Raw genomic sequence first — 12,997 nt, forward strand, 5'->3', positions numbered from 1 at the left:
GAGATGATTCTGGGTAATCTTCCACACCACGGGAAGGTGGGCCAGTTCCAGTAAAACACGAACTGTCTCAAAAGAGACTGACCCACCTGGTGTTGCCAGCAGATGGGCCAGGATCCTCTGGGAGCCACTCCAGAGTGCAAGAAAAAAGGAGAGAAAAAAAAACCACCCGTGTTGCAGGTTATGAAAAAAAAATAATAATAAAACTACACTGGAGTGACTGACTCCAAATAGAACGCAAAGGAAAAAAAATTGCACGAGAAAGAGAGAGAGAAAAACGGAAAAATAAAATAAATAAAAAAATAATAAAAAAACAATAACATAACTAAACTTGGGGGAAAAAAAGAAAAGAAGGGAAAAAAACCTAGTTAATCCACTTCAGGCCCAATGCTGGGGGTGTTGACCTCTCTATATGATCTCCTCCTTCGAGCAAAGACTTCCGTAGCAAAGCTGTGAAGAGCAGATGGGGTTAGCAGTAACTTGTCTAATTGATTTTCAGATATTGGGATGGTGTTCACTAAATATTGCCTCAGATCCTCGTACAGAATACAGTCAAAAAGGAGGTGCCTCCAGTTTCCCTTGGCTCCGCAGTAGCACAGGTCAACCATGCAGAGGCCTAGTTGGTGCAGTTTTTCATTAAGAGAGCAGTGTCCTGTAACCAGGAAGGAAGTCTCCAATGTGAGGGAAAGCTAGGATTGGACAGACGTAGATGATCTAAAGGCGACGTCAGGAAGGAATCCTCTGGTAACCATCCCAACCTGGAACGTATTCCAGAGGGTCTGCCAGATGTTCAGAATTCATTGTAGCATCTGACTTTCTCAGCTTTTGGGCCAGCGTCAAGATCAATGTCAAGGAACTTAGTGGGGATGTTGTTTTTAATTCTAAATACTAGTCCTCTGTAGGCAGCATACAGGTCCAGAGGAAGAGTTCCAGCTATGACCTGAATGGGCTGCTGCAGACACTGTTCTGCAAACTTTAAGGGTTGCCAGTAGCATTGTTCTTTGGATGGAACTCAATCTATCTCTCATCTTGACCAAGCCAATTCAGAGAAACCAGGCGCCATCCGCATAGTAACGATCGGCAGAAAGACTGTTTTATAGTTGAGGCAAAGTGTCTTCTTGTAAATGCTCCAGTCGTTCCTGGAGATACGAATAATGGAGCCAGAGAGCTTCTTGACTTTTGATCTGAGATGGATGAGGTGTGGCAGGAAGCTCAGTTTGTGGTCGATAACCACTCCGAGAATGGTAGCTTCAGTAACTATGGATAGTCGGATTCTAGAGATTTTAATCTCTGGTGGGCGCCTGGGGTCTAGCTTGGGCTTAAAGATCATAATTTTGGTTTTACTCAGGTTAATGCGGAGTTTGTTCAAGGTTGCCCAGGAGGAGAGATTGGGGACCAGATTAGCGTTGTGTTCAATGGCACTCCAAGATTTTCCAGACAACGATCGTAAGACCATCGGCAAAGGCTACAACTTTGGTGTTCTGAAAGGAGCGGGAGAGCCAATCCTGTAGAATCATATTACACACGACAGGTCCCAAAACCGAGCCCTGGGGGCATCCCCGAGAGACAAGCCTGAGGATATGTTGATACTTAGATTTTAGGATAACAGTTCTTACAGAGAAGTAGCTAGAGAAAAGTTTATATAGTTGATGGGAACAGGAGGCGGACCGTAAGCGCTCCAAGGCGCTGTCCAACCAGACAGTGTCGAACGCTCCTTCAAAATCGACAAAAATTGCCAATTCAAACTTGTCCTCGGAGTTTTCTATATGGGTCCTTTCGGTCCCATGGTCGAAAAGGGCCTTTCACAGGAGCCTCCTGGTGTGAAGCCATATTGATGCGGAGAGATTAGAATTTTTGCCTGGAAAAGCGCCGAGACTCTTAGAATCATGAGAACTTCGAGAATGTTCCCTAGATTTACCAAGAGTGCAATGGGACGGAAGGAGCGAGGATGTGAAGGTGGCTTCTTTATCAAGTGCAGAAGAGCAGTTTTCCAGGCCTTGGGAAATAAACCTTCCTGGAGGCATTTATTGTACAACAGCGGGAGGTATAGCGGCCTTAGTTTAAACAGACAGAAGATGAAGGTGTACTCTATCAGGTCTAGGCCATGGAGTACACCTTCATCTTCCGTCTGTTGTTTCGACAGACTTTGGACAGGTGATGTTCTGAATGCACCAATAGCAATACGAAGGCCTGATAGTGAATGGGATCAAGCCAGCAAAGTGCGCTATTTCTGGCGGACGCATATACCTGAGACCCGTAAACTAATTTTGAGGGTACAAGTGCACGGTACAGACGGAGTAAAACGCATCTGTCTGCGCCCCAAGAAGAAGGGGGGGGGGAGAGAGAGAGAGAGAGAGAGAGAGAGAGAGAGAGAGAGAGAGAGAGAGAGAGAGAGAGAATGTTAAGCCTTATTCCCTCTCTTGCATTTTGCGCGTAGCTGACGAATGTCAGCTTTCTATCAAATATGAGTCCCAAGAATTTCGTCTCTGCTACTACTGGAATGGTGCATTGTCCAAGTCGTAATTCAAGCATGGGATGGAGGTTACGTTTGCAACAAAAATGGACGCAAAATCTTCTCCAATGATTATTGACTGGGAATCTACTTGAATATCGTAGTACCTGGAAAGACAGCCACATATTTCGCAGACAGTTCTGATCTCGAAACATCTGTGTAGACTGGCAAGAAGTTAACGTTCAGTAAGGCCAAGTCACAGGTCGGAACACGAGCATGCCAGGGTGGGGCGAGTTGTCTTAGTGATAGGCAATCTTGTCTACTGTGATATCTAAACCTCTGAATATCTCTAGGATACAAATACCGAAAGAACGGTTCGCAGCTTCAAATGTCCACGTGGGGATGGTCTGGCAGGGATTTAAATTTAAAGGTACACTATACGGGAGTGAGGGGGGGGGGGAGAGAGAGAGAGAGAGAGAGAGAGAGAGAGAGAGAGAGAGAGAGAGAGAGAGAGAAAGAGAGTGATTATGGAAAATGATCAACCCTCTAATGCGCTTTGTGTGCAGTTTAATATGTTGAAGAATTGTCAATTTTTTCTAATATAAGTCCAACAAATTGTCTTCGGTACTACCAGAACGGTACTTTGTCCAGACCTCAATTCAGTTCTGGGTGAAGGTTACACTGGCAACATAAATATACGTAAACTGCCTTCTGTGAAAAAATTCTCGAACCATTGGAATTCTGGTTTCTGTCACAGAAGATCATTTGAGTTGAGGCGATCAAAAGCTAGTTGCAGTAACTTTCAATGACCCTCATGGCCGGAAAAATAAGCTGAAGTCATCGACACAGATGGAACTGTTAGAGGAAGTTGTTCAGCAATAGAATTAATTTTAATGGCAAAAGCGTAACACTTAAGAATTATTTTTTTGTGTTCTCTTCTCATGGAAAAAGGGGCCGAAAGAGGATGGATCATACATTAACTTGGAAAGACAGGATTAAAAAAAAAAAAAAAGTTTTTACTAAAAATGGGGAGGCAACCTTTTAGAACAAGGCTATAAAAGGTCTTTAAAATACAAAATCCGAGGTGCATCATACCTTTTTTTCCATATCAAAGAAAATGGACAGCAGTTGCTTTCGTTTTAAGAAAGCAATTTTGGATATGTTTCCAGTCTATTCAAATGGTCCTAAGTGGACTGAATATTCCTGTTCCGAGGAATACTGAATATTCCTCGCCAACATGCATCTCTTCAGAAGAAGATATGCATGCTGGCGAGGTCATTCGATTTTAAATATCATGAAAAATATAAGACGAGTGTGATCACTCTCCCAACGTTTTGTAGAAACCATTAACCAGAGTTATATGACAATGGTTTGTTGCAAATTTCACACTCTCTCCTGGCTTAGCAAAGGCGAGTACGGTTGCCGTGCACCAGACATCCTGAAGCTGTTCTTCAAGGAAGATTCTGTTGTATCGGAAGAGTGGTTGGTCCACAGATTTTGGTGAAAGGCGCCTAACCATTTCATAATGGATGTCATCTGGTACGGCAGCACTAACCTTCATAAGCGTGAGGGCTGTCCTCAACTCTTCAATACTAAATAGCTTATTATACGGTTTAAAAAAATCTGAGATGTGAAAAACTAGGGGCCTGTTTTTCATTCTTCTCCTGCTGGACCAGGAACTCGGGGGAATAAGATGATGTTGCTGAGAAATTAGAAAATGTTTCTTCCAAGGGCATTCGCTATGGTGGTGGATTCCAGTGATGAATTCTGCAATAGCGTATCCATTATATTCCAGAGAAAGTACACATCGCATTTGACGAAGAATGCGATGCGTACTTTCCCTGAATTTTTAGGATTGTGTCCCAGACCGCAAATATTGCTGGTTGACTGGGTAATAGAGGATGTAAAGTGGATCCAATTTAACTTTGGCACTGACGGGAGAATATAGAGCCCGTTTAAAAGTTAGGAGATTAAATGTGGTAGGATATCTTCGGAAGATCCGTCAATCTTTGTTTTGAATCTTTTTTACTGCTGCGCATTCCACCATGGTTGGTGGAATGGTGGAAACTGGTTAGATATTTTTGGTACTGTAATTGCAGCTGCATGGACAATATTTTCTGCCATATATATCAACTTCATCATTGATTAGCTCTTGACTAACTTTAGTAATCATGAACTCGGCCAGAAGTTGGAAAGCATTCCAGTTAGCTTGATAAATCTTCCCCTATGATAACCTAAAAGGAATAAACGGCCTCTCACGAAATAATGAAGTTGTCACACGGAAGTGGTCCGTAGCTTCCGTAGGGTTTCTTCCAACTTTTCAAATAAGTGAAGAAAGATGGGAAGGGGAGGGGAGGGGAATTGGTAGATCAACATCAGAGAACGTACGTGGGTGGAAGGTGTTAGTTCCTACATTCAGAATGGAGAGGTCATTGTCAGTGATCATCAAATAGTATAGCAGACTGTTAATAAAAATCATACTGCAAAGCGAACTGCTAACGCGTCCATGTTGGTGGTAAACAGCATAGATAGAAATGGAGTCTGCTTGCCCATGGGATAACAATTCCACAAATCCATCCCCGGTTTTATCTGCGGATGACAGTAAAGATTGCATGGAAGAGTTTCGTTTGCCTTTAAGTACGTCGCCTACAAACAAATGCAAATTGAGTTACACTTTTGCAGGAGTTCCTGATGTCCTCTATATTTCGGCATCATGCACTGTAGAATTTATCCATTATCTAGGCTAAATCGATCCATCGGTCCGCTTCCGAATTGCTGAGTGCTTTCTATTTCTTTCTCCGCACACGGTTTAAAGACTGAGTGACTGAATCATCGGGTCCGTCCTTCATCTCGACATTCATCTTTTCTTGTATTCACAGAGGAGGTACTTGGTTATTTTTATAATTTCATTTACCACTGGATTTTTATAGACGAGGGGTTGCAGAAGTGGCAGCTGGCTGGTCTTTTTTGTGGGTGTTTGCGATCTTAATAAACAGCGTGTGATGGGAGGAAATGACTATGACGAAATAGTTATTTCAGTTATTGTTCCGATAGAACACTTCTTCAACCTTCTGAGCATATATTTAGCTCTGTATTTAATACTTGCATATCTTTTTCTTTCTACCGCTGGAACATTAGTGATTGAGTAAGGTGCTCTCCTTAGCAGTTAATATTTGTCGATTTCGGAGCTGAACACAGTAATTTCGTGATCTTTGCACCAGCATCGAGTGCAAAAGGCAGCATGACTCGAGTTTCCATATTTATGACACTTAAAGCACTTTAGTGGTTTGGGTTTATACAGCCTTACTGGGTAATGTTCGTACCAAGCTATAACTGAATTCAGAGAACACACCAAATCTCTGAACTTGGTGTGTTCAACGTAAGGATGTGTTCAAGTTCAGAGATTGGTGTGTTCAAGCTAATGATGAGGTTTCTAGTGGGAGCTAGATTCCCGTCTCTACGCACGAATATTCGTTTTGTGTTTTATTACCAAAATTAGCATTTCCCCAATAAAGTGACTCGGAAAAGCTGTTATGAGTATTTGTCACACTTGGTTTCATTTAAGGGGAACCTGCCAATCTCTCCACACCCTTTTGACTAAAGAAGGCTGACATTTCCCATATAGGTTCCCCCCGGTGGAATAAGTTACACCATGGTTTCCGATGTTTGTAAACTAATAGTGTTTTTAACTCAGTTTTTTTTCGCTTATTTCAGAAATATGATTAGTTTTTTTTTATTTATTTTTTTAATACCAAGAACCGTTTTTTTTTCATAAATCAAAGTGATGTCAAGAGTAGTATTACTCATGACATCAACTTTGGATCTGTGACGAATTTCACTCCAACATTTGCTTATTTTCGAGTGAAACTCGAAGATAAACAATGGCTTCATATAAAGCTTCTGAACCTGTGTCGAAGCACTGAGATTGTGAAAAAATGATAAAAAGAAGGCTATGCCATTTGCGGTTCCCATGATTTGGCAGGAGCCTACAACGCACTGTGACGACTGTTACTTTCGCTTAGCTAATGTAGAGGTATACAATGCAAGAAGTAAGAAGGGCATTGGGTATCCTAATATTCCATCTGGCATTAGAGCAGTACCACATGGAAATGACTTGCCGATTCCATGCCCTCCATCATATATTTTTCAAGGTGATGCATGTGGAAATAATTTTTTGTTCACCAAATTTTCATCAAAATAAATTAATGAAAACATTAATGCACGGCGCCCATGCCTGGAGAATGTAGCAGCACAGAGTGCAGAAAGTGAAGTTTCTGAAGATGAAACTGAAATTTACACGCTTGGAGACATTGAGTCCAGTCCTCGACTGTTTTCATGGCATGAACTCAATGATCTGGTAAGAGATTTAAATTTACCAATTGGTAAATTTACCAAAAGAATCAGCAGAATTCCTTTGTTCCTTTTGACGTAAGTCAAAACAAAAAAAATGTTTTAGCACATGGGTCGTTTCTTTCATGGTACAACAGAGAGAACGATAACTGGTCCGATACTTTTCTGAGGACGATTCTATGGGATTTTTTTCGGAGTAATATATGAACTATTTAGGATTAGTTACAACCCTTAACAATGGAGACATTTTATTGACTCATTAAAGAGGAGTCTCAATGGTGTGTTGTTTCTCCACAATAGAAATAAATATGGATCAATTCCAGTAGTTCACTCTGTGCATTTGAAAGAAAGATATGAGAACTTGAAGTTATTGACAAATATTAAGTATGAAGAACATGGTTGGTTGGTCTGTGTTGACGTTAAAGTGATAGGCATATTACTTGGACAGCTATCTGGCGTCACAAAAATGTCTTGCTTTTTGTTTCAGTGGGGTAGTCGGGCAAGAAAAAATGAGCACTAGAATATCAAAGTCTGGCCAAAGAGGAGGCAGTTTGTTGCCTGGATCAAAGATAACAGTTCATAAACCACTGGTAGACCGCAAATTGTCCTCCTTCCATTCTTGTACATCAAATTGGGTTAGGTTTTTGAAAGCTTTACCTCAAGAAAGTCCCTGCTTCAACTACCTTTCTACTAAATTCCTATCGATCACCAAAGAAAAGCTAAAACGAGGTGTTTTTGTTGGACCTCAAATTCACAAACTGATGAGTGACCGAATTTTGATCTAACTATGAATAAAAGAGAAAACCAGGCAAGGATTAGCTTCAAGTCTGTTGTTGAGAACTTATCAGGGATCAGCAACAATCCAGACTACAAGAATATAGTTGAAAACATGTTGGCAAACTTCAAGAAGCTGGGCAGCAACATGAGTCAAGGTATTTTTTTACACTCTCACATCGAATATTTCCCAGAAAATCTAAGCAATGTTAATGAAGAACAGCGTGAGAGGTTTCACCAGGACATGAGGTACCAGGGGAAGTACTATGCTGGATGCTGAGTAAAGACTGTAAAGTAGAAGGTTCTGCAAGAAAATCAAAGAAATGAAAATTTAAGTCCATCGTAGATCGGTGTGCAAAATGAGAGAATGTTTAGCAGACTTTTTACCACACTGCCCTTTTTAATAATGTTTGCAACATGTATTTAAATATAAAAATGTAGTATTCGGCCAAAATTAATTAATTTATGAAAACTTTCGTAATTTTTGTAGAAACTATTTGTGGAATCAGCATTAGAAAACGATCCAGAAATACCTTTTTCTGAGAAAACATCAGTGATTTTTTTTCAAAATGCAGAGTAGGGTTATCAGCCAGCTAGGTGTTGGATTTGATATAGTCTAGTTACTCCATAATATTTCCTGGACTCATTGTAACTGCCAGCCCGCCCCCAGGTGTTTTTGTGCAGCAAGCTGGGGTGCCTAACTATCTCTTGCCCATGACGATCCAACGCATTTCCTGACGGGTTTCATAAGTACAGCAGTAGGTCAGGAAGCAGATCATCTGGCATTAAAACACGATAATCTCAGCCGCTTCGAGCAACAAATCCAACAGGTAGCTGACTTTAATTTTCAGATTACTTAACCAATTTTAAACTAATTAATGCAAGAGAGTCGATAGGACAAATGTTAATAAATAATAATAATTACCAAAGTACCTGAATTACTGTCCATTTTATTATGTAAGAGAAACCGGAATGAAAGCGAGCTCAACGTTTTCATGATTTTGTCCTTCGCTCTAGAAGCATTGATACACGCGGCCAGAAACCATCAGAAAGAGCCATCTGTGAAAAATAGAGATAGATAGTATTAACATCAGAAAATCAACGATGTTATATTCATTGTATTTTTGGATATGCTGTTATTAAGATTTTATGGAATGGTATTTTTAAAAATAAAATCTGCTTCCAGAAGGATAATATCTGTTCGGATATTTTCTTTTGTAGTACGTTTATTTATTTATTTATAAATGAGTTTAAAACACTGTGATCGAGAAATGTGACCGCACATAATGAGCAGAAGAACAACTTCTCGTGGATCCCCTCCCCACAACCGCTATGCACCAAGAGAAGAATATACTGCAATGACGCCACAAGACAGCCGGAAGTGGGAAGTACAGTAATCCGGTGACCTATCTCATCAAGCCGCATTTGATGAGATCGGTCAGCTTCAGTGTAATTTGCGAGTGTCAAACCGTTGATGGCGACACGGTTTTACACTCGGTGAAGAAGTGGTACAGGAAGTACCACGAAACGTCTGAGATCTGTACACCTAACGCCGCTCACTTAACGTACGCAATCAATGCGTTACAACTGAATGAAATCGTTGGTCGTGCGGTCTTCTCTATGAAACTCCAGCCTTTAATTCTCATCTATATAATCACTTGCAAGTTGAGTTGTTTTGCCACGTCTAAACTTGTCTTGTGATATTTTCTTGCGTTTTTGTTTTTTTTTGAAATCGTCATAGTCATGGACAAACTGCAGGCAAATCTTTCGCCAACAATCTTTCATACTGGATTGCTTGATGTCTTTCTAATCGCAGCAATGTTTTTCACAGTTCCAGTGGCTTCCTCACTTTGTTTTCTCTTAACAACAGCAGCAGCAGTATATTTCAGACTGCAAATCTGCGCCAGAGATGATATCCAAAGATCGATGGACGTATCTCTTCAGTTATTTTTTAAGGTAAGTCATTATTGTTTTTTCTAGATCCTCTTTTCTTGAATATCTGCTTAAACATGATCTTTATTTTAAGCTTGATAGGTACACGCAGATACGCTAACTTTACAAACCCTTCACTGCACTAAGCCAGGGGTTGCTTACAGTGATATCCAAACGTTTGCAAAGCCCTAACAATAAGATATCATAGTTTCGTAAAAAATTAAACAACTCCATAAGCTATAACTTTCAGTCATTGTAGTCATTGGTAAGTGGAAGAACTGCTCATGAAGACTGGTTATCGACCATCCCGTGGACAGATGAAACTCACTTTCGCTAGTTACCCCTGCATTAAGCGAACATCTTCTCTTGATAACATGGCGTTCATGCAGGGTGGTGCTACACCCCACCTTCAAAACATTGCAACCTTCCGTGAAAGAGCAAGTAATCAGTTGATATTTTCTACTCCCCTTGTCCTGCCGTATCCCCCAACATCGTCTTTTGCCTTTTCAAATTTCTGGTCTATAGAAATTTCTATAGACCAGAAATTTCTATTTCAAATTTCTGGTCTATAGAAATAGAAATTTCTATAGACCAGAAATTTGAAAAGGCAATCTCAGTAATTGGAGTTAGTTGCTCAATTATGATGGTAAATTCGAGTTCAGAGTCTAGTTACATTAGAAACTGTCTTAAACATAAATTGGAGTAAAATCCAGAGAAATTTCCTCGCTAGTTTTCATCATTTTACCCAATTTCACACGTTTAGATGATCATAAGGAACAGAGGAGTTTGGGGGGGGGGACTGTTTTCAGCATGTGATTTACTTAAGGAGAGGGTGTATTGAAGATTATTGTATTTGGATGGATTAACTGAGTCGATCTATTTGAAGAATTACTTCCATGTCACGGATTTCCTTGCCTTTCATTTCATTTGATTTTTTTTCATTAAGAAACGGAGCCTTAATAAAAAGATCGCATTTGTTATCAAATTTACATTCATAATTTAAACTTTAAATTTTTAAAATTTCGAGATCTCAAGCAAGTATGAGGAAACCTAACCTCCCGACTTACTTTTCTATACAGTATACAAAATCTCTTTTGAGAGGGACAAAATGGAGGCAGGTTGTACGACTCCAGTTTTTATGTATATAGTAACTATAATATGGAAATCTCTTATTAGTACACTATATATAGACCTCGCCCATTCATTTAGAAAGAGACCACAAGAATTCTTTCCTCGGAGACTGGATTCGAACCTGAATCGCTATGCCGCAGAGATATGAAAAACTGACTCTCAGGATTCACCCTGGGAACAAAAATCTAAATGAAAGAACAGATGTAGGCAGGAGTGTACTGCTTTGGAACGATACCAAAAAAAGTGGCAGTGCCGACAAGTAGTTTGGCGTGCGTCCCCAAATCCTACGAAAGAACACCTGCAAAACCAAGAACGGCAAATAGTTTCGTGAAATGCGCTGTTTTCGGGGAATTTTTTGTTCTTTTAAGTCACCGGATAAAGTGGTGCCACTGCAATCTCCTTTTCAGACATTTCGTGCTCCAGAAATTCCTACAATTCGGAACACCCGGAAAAAAAATCCTGTAATTCATTGAAGTTTCCGGAAGGGACGTTTTTTGGCTTACTATAGCTTCAAACATGTTCAAACTGACATCGGCGTTTTCTCTAACAGCTTTTTCAAGGTCTTTGAAAAAAAAACGTAGTCGTTGCTCTGTCGAATCTTTCCTTAAGATTAAATTTTTTGTCATATGTTTATTTTTATTAAAAATCAATTTATTATCAATAAACATTTGTACAACTGCCCAGCTGGGAGGGCTCATTCTACGAACAAAAACAATCTTAAACAGATTCCACAAACATCTAAATGTATAAACAAAAAATTTCTTTCTTATATACAGTGACAATTTGTTGAACATTTTAAAGTGATATGTTAAATATATGAGTTTTAAAATGTAATTACGTACAATCTGCCAATTCTCATGCGCGTCATTCATAAAACGCACTTTATCTGTGACTAAAGTTCCTTACAATCCCAGGCTCTTCAATCACCAATGTTGACTAGCGAAAAATTCATTAACAGCTGCCATTAATGGGATTTTTGAGTTATGTATTTCCCAGGCTACGCCTCCTGTAGTTAGTGTCCTCATCAAATTTATTCGGATCAATTTCCAGCCTGTTGTGAAAACTGTGTTGGCCAGGAAGATTTTCGGTCCATCGATGTTGTTTTAAGATGCTACGAAAAGGAAAGAGTTGGACTACTCCTTCCAGCCTGGACTACTTTCCAGCCAGTTTAGGGTCTCCATCCAGTTCTTCCATAGCCGAAAGGAGTTTAGACAAAACCAGAATGTTCCTCGCTAAAATGAGCCGCATCCAGAAGCTGCAGCTCATCTCAACTTTATTATATCAGGATCAACAAGATGATCTTGGCTTCAAGAAATTCTTCAAACTTCTAAATGTGTAGGTTAGCCTCTGATTAATCTCCGTGATTTCGGCGCGGTCCTTGGAAATGAGCATTTTAATATCGTCAGCATAAAAAGTGTTGTAGTTACACTGCTGATTGAGGAATGGCTCAAAGGCAGCAGAGTAGAACAAGACCGACAACACACTTCTTTGCAGCACACCTTGGGTAATGTCGAAGTGTATTTTGGTATTTAACAATTAGTTTTATGATTTAGTATATTGTGTAATGCACTTGGTAATCTGTCATTAATGCTGGAATAGGATTCCAGTATCAGTACCAGCGCTGAGATCAAATCATTGTCATAGGCTGATTAGACGTACATAAGAGTGTCAATCTATGCTCTTCCAATGCCATTGGAACAATGAGAACGGGGACAATGCGAGTATGTTGAGGTATTTTGAATTCTAAAATGGGTTTCTAGTACACTGATGATTGTGGATCGCCCAAGTGTAACTGAATGAATATGAGGAGGTCTATGAATTCCACAAGTGGTAGTAATGACGTCTTCTCAAACCATTTGAGTATTTCAATGCAAAAACGGAACAATATGTCAACAAAGATGCAGATGGCCTGCAAGGATGGACATGTAACCTGGACGTTTAAAACAACACTAAGTGAACAGAAATCGTGGGATACCTACCTAGTAACGGTGGGCGAAAGTCCGTCCGGATAAGGGCAGTCACACGACGAAGCATTGAGTCCACTAGTTCACGAAAGCGTTCCAAAAGGTATTTCGATCCATGCTTGCTGCACCGCTGTCCATAATTCAGTCGAATTCCTGGGTGGAGGATCCAAAGCTCGAACGGACCTTTCCACAGCATCCCAAAGATGCTCCACAGGGTTCATATCCGATCAAGGGGAGACCATTCCATCGTGATAAAATCTAGAGAAAGCTCTTTGAACCATGTTCTGGTCACCACGGCTCTGTGGGGAGGCGCATTGTCCTGCTGGAAGAGTCCAGTGTCCTGTGGGTGCACGATTACCATGAAGAGATGCAGATGGTCTGCAACGATGGACATATA

General features: G+C 40.3%; 1 protein-coding gene across 1 annotated transcript in view; it reads right to left on the reverse strand.

Annotated features, from left to right (window-relative positions):
- Positions 1-8,525, reverse strand: part of LOC150078475 (nuclear factor 1 X-type-like) — a 798,656-nt gene extending 790,131 nt beyond the window's left edge. The window contains exon 1 of the mRNA XM_090384789.1: positions 8,507-8,525. The gene's annotated coding sequence lies outside the window, so the exon portion shown is untranslated. The remainder of the gene's footprint in view (positions 1-8,506) is intronic.
- Between the last annotated feature and the right edge of the window lie 4,472 nt (positions 8,526-12,997).

The sequence above is a fragment of the Mastigoproctus giganteus genome, chromosome 11 (assembly GCF_048544385.1).
Source record: "Mastigoproctus giganteus isolate SK-2022 chromosome 11, ASM4854438v1, whole genome shotgun sequence".
Taxonomy (NCBI): Eukaryota; Metazoa; Arthropoda; class Arachnida; order Uropygi; family Thelyphonidae; genus Mastigoproctus; species Mastigoproctus giganteus.